Below are 15,255 nucleotides of genomic sequence, written 5' to 3'. Positions count from 1 at the left end.
CAGAAGGGACTGCCCCCACCCCCCAAAAAAAATCCGGTATGGAATGGTGGGACAAGCAGGGACTTCCGGGTCATCCTGAGTGGGAGTGAAACCACTTGTTAATTTGGGAACCTTGGATAAGTTAACTAATTTATCTTGGACTTAATTTCCTCATTTGTACAGTCAGGAAAAAAATACCCCACAAGAGACACTAAAATGGCACAGTAATTGAAAAAAATGTAAGTGCTAAATAAGCTTTATTTCCTTATTTCTTTTTCTTCTTGTTTTTATCTCTAATTATATTTCTTAGAGATTAGGTTAATTTGCATCACAGTTGTGGCTACACAGCTCATAGTGGCCGGTTTGTGCTAGTCTCCTAGTCTCCTTCTCCCCCAGCCCGGCCACAGAGCCATTTGATCGGAAGGAAAGAGCATCTCTCTCTGACCACAGCCATTGGTTGAAGGGTGGGTCCTGACCAAAGTGAGCCAATCACAATAGCCCATTCCTTGGCTGCTGTGATTGGTCCATGAATGAACATGCCACCCAAGCTGGTCCAATCAGAGTTCTTCCCTGGGCTTTCGCAATTTGGCATTGGGAAGGAAAAGGCCCAGTTCTCTCTGGCCGAGGATGTGGGGATGTGAGTCTGGAAGCTGTTAGGTGTTATATCCCTGTGACCTTTGGCTGTGACACAGGTAGGTCTGTGGGAAGAGGGACAAAACAAACATGCAGAGAGAAGAGTGGATGGGAGGACGGAGAGCCCCAGTTCCTGGCTTCAGCCCACTCCTCCTGGCTCCTGTCCTTTGGGAATGTGAGCCAAGAAATTCCCCCTTTGCCTGAGCTGCTTTGGGTCAAGGTTTTTGTCATTTGTAACCAAGAGAATGCTGACCAAGGGTCACTAAGTGGCCAGTCTTTGTTTTTTAAAAGAAGACTCCCTGATTGACTGTGATTGATGAGGCAGGGCTGAGCTAGGGGTTTGGTCCTGAACGCACCGCCCCTGCCTGCTGGCTTCTGCCCTCTCCTAAAGGCTCAGGGCAGGCCCAGAAAGAGAGAGGAGACACTGCCCGTTTCAGAAGGTGCCAGAGTGAGGAGGAAGAGGCCTCAGAAGGTCTCTCTCTTCCTCTCAGGTTATGTTCTCTTTAAGCATCTACCTACCAAGAGAAAATATTCCCTATGTGTTTTATGGGGAGTATGTAGACTATAAACAACAAATTCAATTGACCACAGAGAGGGTTTATTGTAAAGATACAGAGAGAGGAACTGGACCTCTGAAGCCTTCAGAAAAGTGAGGCAGTTACGACTAATAATGAGAATCCTACTGCTTCTCCATATTTAGGGCTTACTGCGCCCTGGGAACAGTGCCCAGCACTTTACGTGGATTATGGCATGAAATCCTCACAACCACAATCAACCCCTCTTAACCAATGAGGAAACGGAGGCCCAGAGAGGGTGAGGAGCTCTCCCAAGAGTATGCAGCTTATAAGAGGAACCCTTTCTAAGTGGCTTCTCTCTCTGTCTTCCTGCAGGTGCCAGAGTTCTGCTGGGGGAATCTTTGCCCCGACTGTGTCTGCTCCATCCTCCTCTGTGCAAGTCAGGGTTCAGGGGCTGTACTACTCTTCCAGGACTGCCATAGCGAAGGACCCCAGATGCGGTGGTTTACCAACAGAAATGTACTTTTCATTGTTCTGGAGCCTAGAAGCTCAAGATCAAGATGTCATGTCAGCAGAGATCAAGTTCTTGCTCCCTGGCTTGTACACAGCTGTCTTCCTGAGTCTTCTCGAGGTCTCCCCTCCATGTGTATCTGTGTCCTATTCTCTTTCTATAAGCACATCAGTCGTGTTAGATTAGGGCCCATCCTAATGACCTCGTTTTAACTCAGTTACCTCTCTAGAGACCCTATCTCCAAATATGGTCACATTCTGAGACACTGGAGGTTAAGACTTCATAAGGATTTTGGGGGGACACAATTCAGTCCATAACAATGCAGAGAATGGGGATCACTCTAGGTGTCTCAAGCAGACAGGGATTTAATACAGGGTACAAGGTACTTACAAAGCCACTGGAAGGGCTGGAGGAGCAGGCTCTAGACGTGACCCCCTTAGGAAGGCTGCAGAACCCACCCTCCAGGGAGTGGCTGCCTCCTGCCCAGTCAGGGAGTTGGGATGCTGCCACTGGAAATGTTGGCTGTGGAAACACCTCCACGGGGGCTGCTCTCCGGAGATCCTGAGATGCTGCCCTCAGTGTTGGCTCCAGAGCCACACTGCACCAGAAAAAGCAGGTGTCCCCAAGACTTCCGCCCATCAGGACTGGCTGCAGAAGAACCCAACGGCAGTGTATAATCATGCTTGCCCGTCACGTAGCAGAAACCTCTGCACCATTTCTCACATGGGTCTGCCTGGTGGAACCTAGTGTATGTGCATGTCCCCAGCTGCAAGGCAGTCTGGGAAGTGCAGTGGGATGTTGAGCACTAACCCGGTCTATCCAGCACATTCTTTGTGTGCCTGTTGGAGCAGCTCCCTATGCTTTCTTGTTTTTGCTCCTTCAGAACCTCAATTTGTAAATGGCCTGGGCTTGTCATCCTTCCACGTGCAGCTTTCGCAACTCACTGCCTCAGTTTCTCTGTTCTCATATGAAAGGTATGGACATGATGTGCTCTGATCAGTTTTACGTGCTAGGTCATGTTACTGGTCACTGGACAACTCTTGGGTTGATTGGCTGCCCTTGGGTCTAGCACCCCTTTCTTCATCCAGGCAGTTGGTCCAAGAAAGGTGGGGGTGGGGGGCAGGTGGTAGGGGGCACAGCATGGCTGTCCGGGCTCCAGTGGCTATGAGTAGAGGGTTTCCTTTAGGAGAGTGTGTGGATGTGATAGACGGTCACTGATGATTCTGGCACATTTTACGTTCATGATCCAGGTCAAATTCAGCTCTACTGTGCGGTTCCCATGAACGCTGTGGCTTGCATGGGGGGTTTCTTTCTCTGACTCCTGAGTGTCATATTCCAGTTTCCATAGCACTGGGCTTGTCCCTGTCCTGGGGGCCTTAGCACCTCTGTTTTGTGTTGCCTGTCGCCTCTGACGCTTTTATCCAAAATATCACCCCTCTATCCTTTTCTGTCCCCTCGCCCAGCTTTCGTTGTCTTCATAGCACCTGTCATCAGCTATCTGTCTACCTCCCTCTAGAGCGTCTGCTCCACAAGGGCAGGAACTTGGTTTTATTTTCTGCTGTATTCCCCAGGACCTAAAATTGTGCTCAATATATATTTGTGACTTCATGGAATGCTGGCCGTTGTCAAGGGCAGAAGGGGTAAGTAGCGTAATCTGGATAGGTGACATACAGTCAGTATGACATGATGGCTAAGAGCATGCTCTTGAAATTAGGCAGAGCTAGGCTTAAATCACATTTGCACCAAATTCTAGCTGTGCAACTTGGGGCTAGCTGTTTGATCTCTGAGCCTCACTGGTCTCGTCTGTAAAGTGAGGCTAGTAGTGATTTGAGATGTCTTTGACATGGCCGAGGCTAACCCTCAAATGTGTAGAGGGCCCCAAAGGGGGCGGTGACAGGCGACCAGGATGAACAGGACACTCCATGCCCAGCTAAAGCAGCAGCCACTACTCTGTTCCTGCAGAGCGTGGGAACAATGACCTTGTATGGCCAGTCCTTCAAATATTTTTGGAGATGTTAGAAACCTAGATTTTTAAGCATTGGCTCCATGAAAACAGAACTACTCTGTGGGCCAACTAAAAGATATGCACACCTCAGACAGTCGGTCTGGTGGGTTGAAGAGTTTGTGACCTTCAATAAAAGCAGAGAGGCAGCCTTTATAGGATTTGTGAGTAATCCAAAGCCCTCTCTTTTACCGTCTTTTCTGTGGCTTTTCCACTTAAAAGGAATCACCAGCCAAAAGCACGAGCAACAAAAGAAAAATTGAATAAATTGAACATCATTAAAACTAAAACATTTTTGGTTCAAAGGATACCATCAAGAAGGTGAAAAGATAATTCACAGAATGGGAGAAAATATTTGCAAATCATATCTGATAAGGGACTAGAGTCCAGAATATATAAAGAACTATTACAATTCACTAGAAAAGACAACCCAATTAATAAAAGAGTAAAAGAGTTGAGTAGACCTGTCTCTAACAGACATACACATGGCTAATGAGCAATGAAAGGTGCTCAACAAATCAAAACCACAGTAAGTTATCACTCCACACCTGCCAGGAGAGCTGTAATAAAGAAGAGAATAACAGTAATAATAACTGTCAGTGCCTCAGAAAGGTAAACAGAGTTACCGTATGATCCAGAAATTTCACTCCTGGGTATTTACCCAAGAGAATTGAGACATACAGGCACACAAAAGCTTGCATATGAATTTTCATAGCAGTGTTATTGATAGTAGCCAAAACATGGAAATAACACAAATTGTCCGTCAGTTGATGAACAGGTAAACAAAATGTGGTATATCCATCCAATGGAATACTATGCAGCCGTAAAAAAGAATGAGGTACTAATACATGCTGACCCATGGATGCATCTTAGAAACATTATACTAAGCAAAAGAAGCCAGACGTAAGAGGCCACATATTGTGTGACTCCATTTATGGGAAATGTCCAGAACAGGCAAATTCCTAGAGACAGAGTGTAGATGGGTGGTTGCCAGGGGCTGGGGGAAGAGGGCATGGGGACTGATGGTGTTATTGCCTTCCCCTTTGTCCACTTCTGAACCCACATCCTGAAGAAGTTCTCAGATGAAACCATGTCTAACCAGGCTGACAATGTTGACTACAGCCCCACGTCCCATCAACCCTCTGCTGCAATGACTTGGCTTTCTTTGATTAATGGCCTTCAAGAAGGATTTTCCTCCTGCTGGATGTTGACAAATTGTGGGATGGACTGAGGTCACAAAACCTGTTATCTCCTGTGGCTTCAGTGAGGTTTGAACCCAGGTCTCCAGAGATCAAAAATTACTTCTTTAACCCACCATCTGAGGAGCTTTTCCCATAATCTAATTCTGGTGTGGCCTGACGCGAGCTGGCCCTACAGCCGCTGCGGCCATCAGCTATTGATCAAAATGCCTGCAGGTGGAGGGAGAGCCGCTCCATGCTGCTGAAAAGACTCGGTTGGCTCAGCTGTGGCGTGTCAGTAAGCCATGTGATCAATGAAGGAATGGCCATAAAGCATCCTTTTTAAACCTTGAAAGGAATGGGACATTTACAATAGTGAAATGGATGTTGGGTATCAAAGGATCAGTCACTATAGCCATTAAAATAAAGATTTAGGGATTTATGATGGCTCTTTAGTTATTTCCCCCAATTGCTGAGGGATGAGATTTGACATATGGCCTTTCTTGTTGTTAAAACTCACGGGTCAAATGTTATAAATTCTGTCTTCCACCAGGAAGAAGGATAAAGCAAGGGGCTTCCTTATTCAAGCAAAGAATGAAAGAATTAAAAATTGGCAGTATTTGTTGGGAAGTTACGTTCTAAATAACACTGTTATTTAGACTAGGGAGTGTTTTAAATGCTTTACAGATGCATTCACCACATCTGAACAACAGTCCTATGAGACAGGTACTATCATTATCCCCACTTTACAGATAAGGACACTGAGGCACAGAGAGGTTAAGTGACTTACCCAAGGTCACACAGGTAATGAGCGGTAGAGCCCGGATACAAACTGAGCCTGCGCTTTAACTGCTCTGCGATACTGACTCTGAGTGACGTGCTGGGTTAATCCCACTTAAACAAGTTTTTCAGGACTTTGGAACTTTTAACATGGTAATAAGCATTATCAATCTTTAATATGTGGATATAGGATATGGAATTTTTCAAATTAATTAATTGCCCAAAGTCAGGACATTTGAAATTTTGCAGAAGAGATGAATTCAAACCCACAGAGTCTGTTTCCAGGGTCCAAATATTTATTAACTATTCTGTCACACTGCCTTTCAATGTGGCTTTCTATCCCAAAGCTGTTTTCCCCTAAAACGATAAAAATGGGAATTGTGGATTCTAAATCTATTTTAGAAGCTGACCGTCACCTTGTGTAACTAAATATGACCTGTTTATTGTGGCAGGGGACTGCTGTCGTTTTTGCCTGGCTGTGCCCATTAGCCCTTCTCTTTGCTGTACCCCAGTTTTCCGGTAGGATCCCATACTCTCTCATTGCATGCAATCAAAGTGTCCTGCCATTTCCTGCAAGGAGGTGAGCAGGAGATCAAAGCTAAGCCGAGCAGACACCGCTTTGGGAGTCTGAACCTTTTGCACTGAGCCAGAGGACTCAAGTACAAAGATGGTGAGAGCGACTCTATGCCTATATGGGAGTCCCAGTGAAGCTGGGCTGCCTGCGTATCTGGAGTGACCTCGATAGTCTTTATCCTGAGACTTGGCTAGTGTATCAGTTATCTCTGTTGTGATGATACTGCTGCATGAGAAGCAGCCACAAAACCTTCAGTGCCATTCACCAATAAGCATTCGCTGTGTGTGTCTGGGTCAGCTGGCGTTTGGCTCTGCTGATTTGCCTGGGGTGCTCACGTGACTGGGGAATGGCTGGCTGTCAGCAGGTCAAGGATGGCCTCAGCTGGGGCAAATGGGCCGACTGACTCTGCCCCGCATGTCATCTTCCAGCTCGCAAATCCTGCATGTTTTCATGGTGACGGCAGAGGCAGAAGAGAGAAAGTCCTAATACCTGCGCCCATTTAAAGAAAACAAAATTACAATTTTTCCCTTGTTAAAAAAGCTTGAGATGATTATAGATTCATGGCAAGTTCTAGGAAATACAGTGAGATCTTATAAACTATTTACCTGATTTCCCTCAATGCTGAGATCTTGCAAAACTATAGTACAGTATCACAACGAGGATATTGACATCGATACAACCCCCTGACCATGTTCAGATTTTCCCAGTTTACTTGTACTCGCGTTTGTATATGTTTTTAGTTCTATGCAATTTTATTGCAAGTGTAGATTGTGTACCTACTGTTACAGCCAAGATATAGCACAGTTGCAGCACCACAAGGATCCCTTTTCATTGCCATATCCACCCTTCTCTATCTGCCCCACCGCCACCACCCAGGTCCTTAACCCCAGAAACCACTAATCTTTTCCTCCATTTCTACAATTTTGTCATTTCAAGAACATTATATAAATGGAGTATATAATCTTTTGAGATTGGCTTTTTTACAGCCTGATTCTAGGACATTCATCCAGATTGTTGAGCGTATCAATAGTTTGTTCCTTTTTACTGCTAGGTAGTATTCCATAGAATGGATGTACCACAGTTTGACTGTTCACCGATTGAAAAATATCTGGGTTGTTTCCAGTTTTTGGCTGTTAGTAACAAAGCTTCTATGAACAGCTGCTTTTTTGTTATGTACTGGTTTTTGTGTGAATGTAAATTGCTGTTTCTGCTATGGGTAGCTTTTAAATTACGTAATTTCTTTAGTGATTATATTATTCAGGTTATCCATTTTGTCTTGGTTAGTTCTGGCAGCTTGTGGTTCGTGAGAAATCGGTCCATTTCTTCTAAGCTATTGGATTTATGAATATGAAGTTGTTTTTAGTGAGATCTGTAGTGATATTTTGTGTCATTCCTGAGATTGGTACTTTGTGTCTTCTCTCTTTTTATGTTTTTAGTCTTGCTAGAGGTTTATTAATTTTGTTGATTTTTTTCCCCAAATAATCAGCTTTGGTTTCATGTATTTTTCTCCATTTTCAATATCATTGATTTCAGTGCTCATTATTGTTATTTCCTTCTCCCTGCTTTGTGTTTATTTTAATTTTCTTTTTCTAGTTTTTTGATGTAGTAACTTAGATTATCAATTTGAGATCCTTTCTCTTTTCTAATGTAAGCAATTAATGTTGTAAATTTCTGTTTCAGCTTTAGCCGTGTCATGCATTTTGTAACGTTATGTATTCATTTTCATTCAGTTTTGTGTACTTTAAAAATTATCTTTGAGGCTTCCCTTTTGACCCATGAATTGTTTGGAAGTGTGTGATTTAATTTCCAAGTATTTGAAGATCTTCCTTTTGTCTTCCTGTTATTGATTTCTAGCTTGATTCTATTTTGCTTGGAAAACAAACTCTATGATTTGAATTCTTTTATATTTGTTTGGGTTTGTTTCATGATCCAGGATGTGGTTTATCTTGGTGAATGTTCCGTGGACGCTTGAAAAGAATGTGTGTCTACCGTTGTTGAGTTCTATAAATGTCAGTTTCTGTTGGTTGATGGTATTGTTCAATTCTTCTGTGTTTTTGCCTATTTTCTGTATAGTAGATGTATCAGTTGCTGATAATGAGGTGTTGAAGTCCCCGATGATAATTGTAAATGTGTCTATTTCTCCTTTCAGTTCTATCCATTTTTGTTTCATGTGTTTTGAAGCTGTGTTGTTTGGGGCATAAACATTTAGGATTGCTGGGACTTCTTGGTGAACTGATTGTTTCATTATTATGGAGTGTCCTTTTTTGTCCTTGTTATTTTCTTTGCTCTGAAGTCTATTTTATTTGAAGTTAACATAGCCACTCCTGCCTTTAAAAATTTACAGTTAATGTTAGCATGATATATCCTTTTCCATTCTTTTACTTTCAAACTTTGTCATTGTGTTTGAAGTGAGTTTCTTTCCTTTTTTTTTTTTTTATTTTGCTGAGAAAATTCGCCCTGAGTTAACATCTGTTGCCAACCTTCATCTTTTTGTATGTGAGCCATCAGCACAGCATGGCCACTGACAGATGAGTGGTGTAGGTTTGTGTCCGGGAACTGAACCCGGGTTGCTGAAGTGGAGTGCACTGAACTTGACCACTAGGCCACCGGGGCTGGCTCTGAAGTGCGTTTCTTGTAGACAGTATACTGTTGGGTCGTGTATCCTTAGCCACTCTCCAATCCCTGTCTTTTAACTGGTTTATTTAGACTACTTACATTTATAGTAACTATTGATAGGTTAGTGCTAAAGTCTACCATCTTATTATTTATTTTCTGTTTGTTTCCCTTGTTTCTCATTTCTCTGTTCCTCTTTTCTTGCCTTCCTGTGGTTACTTGAACATTTTTAAGGATTCTTTTATTTCTACTCTTTTTACTGTATTTTTATTTGTACTGTTTGTATTATTTGTTGTACTGTATTTATGTTGTTTTTAGCAGTTGCCTTAGGTTTTACTATATATGTACATAATTTATCACAGCCTACTGGTATTGATGTTTTATCACATTGAATGAAGTATTAGCACTTTACTTCTATTTAGGTCCCTCTACCCTCTCTACTTTTAAAATACAATTGTCTTAAGTATTTCCTCTATATACATTAAGTATCACAATAACGATGCTATAATTTTTGTTTCAACCATGAAATATGATTTAAACAATCCAGGAGGATAAGGATAGTCTATTATTTTAAGCTCTATGTTTACCTATTCCATTGTTCTTCTTTCCTTTATGAAGGCCTAATTCTTCTGTTTTCATTCTCACTCTGGTCTGAGAGCTTCCTTTAGCCGTTCTTTAAGGGTAAGTCTGCCAGCAACAAATTCTCATAGTTTTCTCTTATGTGGAAACGCCTTTATTTCCCTTCATTCTTTTTTTTTTTTCCTGCTTTATCTCCCCACACCCCCCCCCCGCCCCCTCCCCCCATACATAGTTGTATATCTTAGTTGCAGGTCCTTCTACTTGTGGCACATTGCCCTTCATTCTTGAAAAATAGTTTCACTGGATCCAGAACTCATGGTTGAGAGTTATTTTCTTTCATCACTTGAAAAATGTTGTGCCTTTTCCTTCTGGTCTCCATGCTTTCAGACGAGAAATATATCATTTGCATTGGTGTTGCATTGTAAGTAATGGTGAGTAACTACTTTCTCTCTGGTTGCTTTAAAATTTTTTCTTTGTCTTTAGTTTTCAGGAGTTTAATTATGATGTGTCTTTGCACTGATTCCTGTGGGTTTATCCTATTCGGGATTCACTAAGCTTCTTGAATCTATAGGTTTATATCTTTTTGTCAAATTTGGGAAGTTTTCAACCATTATTTCTTTGAATATTTTTTCAGCTCCATATTCTTTCTCTTTTCCTTCAGGGACTTCAAAGATACAAAGGTTTATTGTCCCACAGGTCCCTGAGGTGCTGTTCATTTTTTTTTTAAGTCTATTTTCTCTTTTGTAAAGATGGAGCAAATTCTATTATTCTGTCCTTGGGTTTACTGTTTCTATCTTATGTCCTCTCCACTCTACACTTGAACCCATCTGTTGAATTTTTTATTTCAACTATTGTATTTTTCAGTTCTATAACTTCTACTTTTTTTAAGTAAGCTTTATATTTGCTGAAGTCTTGTATATTTTAATTTGTTCAAGAGAATTCATAATTACCTGTTGAAGCAAGTTTACGGCGCCTGTTTTAAAATCTTTGTCAGATAGTTCCAACATTTGATTCATTTCAGTATGAATTGGTTTCAGTTGGTTGACTTTTCTCATTCAGTTTGAGATTTTCCTGGTTCTTGATACTATTTAAATCTTCTTCATTTTATCAGGAAGTCACCCTGTGTGGTTTAGTGTGTAAGTTCTGGCCACCTTTTGCAGACTGTAGTTCCAATAGCAACTGCATTTTCTGAGCCCTTGTGATGTTATTTTGCTCTGCTTTGTTCTTCTGGCTCCTTTGAACCCCTGCCGGATGCCTCCCAGTCCTGCCCAGGGTTGGGGGTGTTGGAGGGTGGGCACTTTCCTGTGCCTCCTGATGTTGTTTGGTGGGACCTGAGGGTTTATGGACCTATAGGACAGAGGATGTCTCTCCCAATCTGTTCTTTGGACACCTGCTGCAGGCGGGCTGCTCACTGTCTTCTGGGGCCCCTGGGAAGGGAAAGCGTCTACCTAACTACTTTCTGCAGCTGGGTAGAGAGCCGAGAATCACAAGTTCTGGTGGCTCTCTGCCACTGGGCAGGGAGTCAGGAGACCCTGAGCCTGCTTTGCCTTCTGTAGTTGGGTGGAGGGCTGGAGATGCCAGATCTGGGTTGCCTTTTGGGTTGAAGGCTGGGGAGATGCTGGTTCTGCTGGTGCAGCCTGGTATGGGGGGTGGGATATGGGATGAGTCCACTTGCCCAGGTTTCTCTGTTGTTGATGTTGTGGGAAGATAAGAACGATTTGTTCCCTGGAGCTCTGCTGGTGCTGATGCTGTAGGTAGATCAGGCTACCGCCATCCCTGGGTATGGGTCTCCTTTCTAAGTCCCTGATGGGGGCTTTGGCTAGAGCAGGACTTTCTCATTGGTTGGTTGGTTTGTTTTTTGGATTTTGAGTGTTGGCAGTTCTGTGTCGTAGGCTCTCCAGTGCCCACATCTGGGATGTGTGTCGGATAAAAAGAAAACCCAGGGAACCTACTCCAATTTGGTTCCTCAAGTTCTGAAGTCCCTAGCCAGTGCACCTTCCTCCATCCCCCTTTTATGGTTGTCTGTTGCATTATTTCCAGGGTATCTAGTTGTATTTAGAGTCAGGACTGGAGAAAACTGAGTCTACACCACCTGGTTACCCCTAAGCCCGTTTTTAGCTTTAGATGCTTATGGTATATCTGCTAACATCCCATTGGCCAAAGCAAGTCACAAGTTGAGCTTGGTGTCAAAGGAAGGAGCAAGTTAATCCAACAATGGTGGGTGGGCACTGGAAGGTTACATGTAGGGGGCATAGAGGTTAGGAGGGGGAGAAATTAGGGCCATCTTTGCAAACTACCACAGCTGTCCTTCTAAATAAGTCCTCTTTTTCCTTCTGTTAGAGTCAGTCTCTCTTGCTTGCAAGCAAAGAAACTAGATGAGGCAGTTTTGTATCTTAGACTTAGGTACAAAGACCATCAACCTGTGGGCTGTAAATCTCATGGGGATTGGGACCATGTGCCCCAGTTAGTTGCTATACCCTCAGTGTCCAGGGGAGGGAATTCAGCAAAATGTGTTGCATGGAACAGCACTGGGGATGTGGTTTTTATGGTCTCCTGTAGAATGCACAGTCAGCATGCTGGAGCTTTGGTTCATCTTCACTGTAGGTCTCTTGCTGGGGGTCTCCAAGCCCAAACCTGGAGGCAGATTTCACATGCAGCAATATTTCAGTGGCCAGGCAGTAACTGTGATCCAGATTTATGTTTTCATCTTTGCTGTATAATGTGGTTGAGTGAGTTGCAAGTAACCCTTGAACTTTCTGTTAAGACCCCAAACCACAGTGCTAAGAAGTCTGGTAAGAACTGAGTCTCAGAAGCTGGGCTGGTGCACATGGAGATTTCTATTTCTCTTAGGTCGTTTGGACTCAGACCAAAGAAGATTGTGAGGCCTTACTCTGTCTGATCTCCCCAGCACCCTAGACATGGATTCTACTTCTCTCCAGGCAGCTGCATGGAAAGAAGATAGAAGAGAGAACTCATCACAGCCGCCTAACACACAGGGACCCTCCTGAAGGACGCTGTGCCTGTGGAAAGGGAATGTAGTTGGAGGACGTTTTGCCATGTGTTGGGCCAGGCACATAAACGCATCGCATGTGTTAGCTTCTTTTATTGTTTTATTCTCTGCATTTTAAACTTTCACAGTAATGAAGATGATGTTAATATTAGTAATAATAGCAACTAACATTTATTAATTTTCATGCAACAAATAGTTATATAACTTATTAGAGCCTAAAAACTACCCTAAGGAGTAGGAGCTCCTGACTATTCCCATTTTACAGGTGGGGAAACTGAGGCACAGAGGATTTGTTTAACTTGAATACCATCTTATGGCTAGCGAGGAGTGGAGCCTGAAAAATGCTCTGCTCGTTCCCTGCCACTCCATGTAACCCCAGTCTTTGGAGAGGTGGGTACAACAGGCAACTGAATTCTCAAAGACACAATTGCTCCTTTTGGCGCTGGGGACACTCGCTGATCCTAGACTCAGCATTTCGTCTTCTCTAGCAGCTTGGCAGTAGCAGAGTTCGGTCTCTGATTTATCTGATACATCTAAATGCCATTTCAGAGCTGCATATTAATTCCCGCATAATTTTTGCTTTTACCACATCCTCTCAGAGCACAGCCTGTCCCCTGTAAGTCACTGTCAGCCACCTGCCCCTTCAATCAGACCCACACTCAGTCCTAATGGGGAAGTGGAGAGAGTCACCGAGCAGCTGCACTGTCACTGTTGGGAGTGCCGGGGAAATTAATCGAGAATCAAATATTTGCCTACTCCAGAGTGATTTATCACAATTAAAAGGAGTAATTATTTGCCCTTTGGGTCAAGTCAAAGATTTCGAGGGTTTGACTGCTGTGACGTGTAAATAAATCAAGCTGCAGAAGTCTCTTCCCGGAGTTCGGTTTGGCACAGCAGGACTTTCCGATGGGGATGCTGATGGCGCTCAGAGGAGCTGATTCCCAGCCCGGGGTAGGTCCTAAAGGCAGTGTGTCGGGAGCACGTTGAGGGCAGTCCGAATTACCCTTGGATGTCCTGTAGGAGGGCCCTGTTTTGGAAACTGAGGTTCCACCTCTCAGTAAGTCCGACGTAGTTCACTTTTCCTCCCACATCGGCACTCCCTGTGGTTCCTCAGTTGAGATCAGATGCGGTTCAGAGTTGGCTCCGGGTTCGAGTGACATTGGGGACAGCTGAATCGTGTTTCCCATCTCATGTTCTCTGGAGGACATATGCTCATCAAGTGGTTGGAGGGCAAAATCATTTGCACTATTTCAATTATTTCGCTTCCCACCCTCCATCTTTCTTTTTTTTTTTGGCCAGTGCATGTAATTGAATTTGCAAAAGTCAAACCTGCTATGATACAGCCGTACTCTAGTGAGACACCAAGAAGCTGTGACTCTTCAAAGTTCGAAAGCACTTTGGTGGCAGTTCTGGAAAATTCCATGCTATAAACCCTGCTGACAGCTGGAATTGATTAACTTTCACTGATGATTCAAATCAAGCCCAGGGCTGGACCATGTGATCAGAGCAGGTGCAGGAGGTAAGATGTAACAGTGTATTGGCGGCATAGACATTTGTCTTTGAGTCAAGCTCTTACAGATCAACTTTTAGGGACGTTATTTTTAAGTTAGGAAAAGTTGTGCCGTGTTCCAGCTTTTTTAGCGAGAACTGGGGTGTTCTCATGCTTGCCTGCTAGGCAGAAAGGGCCCAAAATGGACTGTTCAGAGGCAAGAGCTCGCAGCTCTAGGATGTCATCGGCTTTTGGAGAGCAGAGAGGGTTTGATTCCAAAGAAAGCCGGCGGTGGACACAGCAGTCTGCGTACCTGACTACAGGCTTGCCTGGCTGTAGCGAAGTTTCCTAATTAACTCGACACAAACAGCTCTCACCTGCCTTCAGGCTCTCGAGGCCTTTGCCACCCCGGTAACCTGAAACTCTGCCGCGTCTCCTCCCCAGGGGACAACTGGGTAGCTGCTTTGCATTAAGATAAGAGAAAGGGAACCGCCAGCAGCTGCCCGCGGGTGCCCTAACCCACAGAGGCCACTGTCCTGTCATTTTCCTCCTCCATTTTCTGCCTTAATGACCCAGGCTACCTTTTGGGCCAGCTATTTCTTAATGCTGCCTGTAATTGAGACTCAAATAGTAAAATATACATAACCGGCCATTTTTACCAAGTCATCATTTATGAATATAGCTCGATTAATTTGTTTAGTCAGATGTAGAGGGGCAATAAAAAGTGATTGACTAAAAACAATTAAAACAGTAAAAGTAAATTGTTTGTGTCCATTAAAACCTGCTGAGACCGTCAGTTGAAAATTGTGGGCCTCAATGTGAAAATTAAAACTATTGATTTTCCCCTGTATGTATGTGAATATCAGAGTTCTAATTTGTTTTGTTTTTCTTGGCTGAAAGCCCCTGAGGTCACAATGGAGGTAGGCCTTCAATAAGCTCTTTTGGTGGAGTTAATAAAGATTTGGAAAGACAAATATGATAAGAAATGGCTGAGATGTTTTAGGGGTGAATTATGGGTCTGATCGGTGCCCAGGTTGCTCTGCTGCATGCTAATACTTCGTAATTTATTGCATTTTGGGGATGAAAATGGAAAATCAACTGCAGAATATATGATATTCGTAGGTTGAATTTTTAGGGCTTTGCCTTAATTTATGTGAGTGAGAGATTTTTTTTTATTATTGTCATTTTATTTTTTTATGTGCGACACTAAATCTTGTATTCCATGAACTATTATTTTTTAGTGTTCAATTAAAATACCAACATAAAAGGAATTTTACATGGACAGATCTTGACTCATAAGAAGAAAACTTGGGGAAAAAACCCTCTGGATCAGATGAGGAGGTTTTCAATCAAGGGATACGATGGAATTAAACCTCAGAAGGCTGTAAAAAG

General features: G+C 43.2%; 1 long non-coding RNA gene across 1 annotated transcript; it reads left to right on the top strand.

The window, feature by feature from the left end:
* Window positions 1-381: 381 nt before the first annotated feature.
* Window positions 382-14,837, top strand: LOC139076035 (uncharacterized). Its single transcript, XR_011527262.1, has 3 exons — window positions 382-671; window positions 1,503-3,278; window positions 12,215-14,837. It is a non-coding gene; the product is annotated as an uncharacterized lncRNA (long non-coding RNA).
* The last annotated feature ends 418 nt before the right edge of the window (window positions 14,838-15,255 follow it).

Source organism: Equus przewalskii, chromosome 15 (assembly GCF_037783145.1).
Source record: "Equus przewalskii isolate Varuska chromosome 15, EquPr2, whole genome shotgun sequence".
Taxonomy (NCBI): Eukaryota; Metazoa; Chordata; class Mammalia; order Perissodactyla; family Equidae; genus Equus; species Equus przewalskii.
This window is presented reverse-complemented; position numbering and strand designations above follow the sequence as displayed.